Source organism: Petromyzon marinus, unplaced genomic scaffold, assembly GCF_048934315.1.
Source record: "Petromyzon marinus isolate PM22_M1 ecotype Great Lakes invasive population unplaced genomic scaffold, UKy_Petmar_22M1.pri1.0 PM_G_Scaffold_6, whole genome shotgun sequence".
NCBI lineage: Eukaryota > Metazoa > Chordata > Hyperoartia > Petromyzontiformes > Petromyzontidae > Petromyzon > Petromyzon marinus.
In genome coordinates this window covers 785,001-787,500 of record NW_027423013.1, presented here as the reverse complement: position 1 = coordinate 787,500, position 2,500 = coordinate 785,001, and positions in this window count along the sequence as shown.

Genomic DNA, 2,500 nt, shown 5'->3' with positions numbered 1-2,500 from the left:
GGGTCCAGGAGAGGGTCTGTGATGGCTTTGAGGTGTGCCAGGAGCAGGCGCTCAAAAGACTTCATTACCACAGATGTAAGGGCGACCGGTCTGTAATCATTTAGTCCTGTTGGCCTTAGCTTTTTGGGCACAGCGATGATGGTGGAGGACTTGAGACAGGCTGGTACATGGCATGTCTCCAGGGAGGTGTTAAAGATGTTGGTGAACACCGGAGACAGCTGGCCAGCGCAGTGCCTGAGGGTGGCTGGAGAGACAGAGTCCGGCCCGGCTGCTTTGCGTGGATTCTGCCTCTTGAAAAGCCCATTAACTTCTCCCTCCTGAAAGGAGAGAGTCGTTTCTGTAGTATGGGTGGGGGATGGGGCCTCTTGGGTGGGAAGGGGTGGTTCAGGACAGTCCAATTGTCTTTCAAATCTACGGTAGAACTCGTTCAGGTCGTTGGCTAGGCGGGAGTCGTTAGTGGTGTGGGGCGCTCTGGGTTTGTAGTTGGTGATGTGCCTGAGCCCTTTGGCAGACAGAAGCAGCGTCGTTAGTAGAGAACTGGTGTTTTAGTGTCTCTGAGTACAGTCGTTTAGCCTCTCTCACCGCTTTGCTAAACCTGTTCTTCGACTCCTTGAATCTGTCTCTATCCCCACTCCTAAACGCTTCCTCCTTCTCCAACCTCAACCTTTTGAGCTTTGCTGAGAACCAGGGCTTGTTGTTGTTAAAGTTCACCCTGGTACGTGTTGGGATACAGCAGTCCTCACAGAAGCTGATGTACACAGCCTCTGTGAGTTCATCCAGACTATTGGTAGCAGTCGTGAACATATCCCAGTCAGTACAGTCTAAGCACGCCCGCAAATCTTCCACAGCCTCACTGGTCCACTGTTTAGATGTCCTCACAGCAGGTTTACAGAGTTTTAGTTGCTGCCTGTATGCACGAATCAGGTGGACCAAGGGAGTTCTGTGCGAGCCGAACAGCCCCGTGACCCACAAGAGAAACATCCCCGCCAAATTCGAGCGTTTGACGGGGTCTATCCGTGAAAAAATATTCACGTTTTTGAGTGCACATGCATTTCTGCTGCAAATGCCTCTGGAAGTTTCATGCCGTTCGTATGCCAATTGTGGCAACACGAAAATGACCCGTTTTCCCATTCCGAGGGATTTCTGTGCGACCCTAACAGCCCCGTGAGCCACAAGAGACACATCCCCGCCAATTTCTAGCGTTTCACGGGGTCTATCCGTGAAAAATATAGACGTTTTTGAGTGCACATGCATTTCTGCTGCAGATGCCTCTGGAAGTTTCATGCCGTTCGTACGCAATGTGGCAACACGAAAATGACCCCTTTTCCCATTCCGAGGGATTTCTGTGCGACCCTAACTAACAGCGCCCGTGAGCCACAAGAGAGACATCCCCGCCAATTTATAGCGTTTCACGGGGTCTATCCGTGAAAAATATAGACGTTTTTGAGTGCACATGCATTCCTGCTGCAAATGCCTCTGGAAGTTTCATGCCGTTCCTATGCAATGTGGCCACACAAAAATGACCCGTTTTCCCATTCCGAGGCATTTCTGTGCGACCCTAACAGCCCCGTGAGCCACAAGAGAGACATCCCCGCCAACTTCTAGCGTTTGACGGGGTCTATGCGTGAAAAATATTAAAATTTTTGAGTGCACGTGCCTTTCTGCTGCAAATGCCTCTGGAAGTTTCATGGCGTTCCTATGCAATGTGGCAACACGAAAATGACCCCTTTTCCCATTCCGAGGGAGTTCTGTGCCACCCTAACAGCCCCGTGAGCCACAAGAGACACATCCCCGCCAATTTCTAGCGTTTCACGGGGTCTATCCGTGAAACATATAGAAGTTTTTGAGTGCACATGCATTCCTGCTGCAAATGCCTCTGGAAGTTTCATGCGGTTCGTACGCAATGTGGCAACACGAAAATGACCCGTTTTCCCATTCCCAGGGATTTCTGTGCGACCCGAACAGCCCCGTGAGCCACAAGAGACACATCCCCGCCAATTTCTAGCGTTTCACGGGGTCTATCCGTGAAAAATATCAATTTTTTTTTGACTGCACATGCATTTCTGCTGCAAATGCCTCTGGAAGTTGCATGCGGTTCGCATGCAATGTGGCGACACGAAAATGACCCGTTTTCCCATTCCGAGGGATTTCTGTGCCACCCTAACAGCCCCGTGAGCCACAAGAGAGACATCCCCGCCAATTTCTAGCGTATCACGGGGTCTATCCGTGAGAAATATTCACTTTTTTGAGTGCACATGCATTCCTGCTGCAAATGCCTCTGGAAGTTTCATGCGGTTCGTATGCAATGTGGCGACACGAAAATGACCCGTTTTCCCATTCCGAGGGATTTCTGTGCCACCCTAACAGCCCCGTGAGCCACAAGAGAGACATCCCCGCCCACTTCTAGCGTTTCACGGGGTCTCTCCGTGAAAAATATCACATTTTTTGAGTGCACATGCATTCCTGCTGCAAATGCCTCTGGAAGTTTCATGCGGTTCGC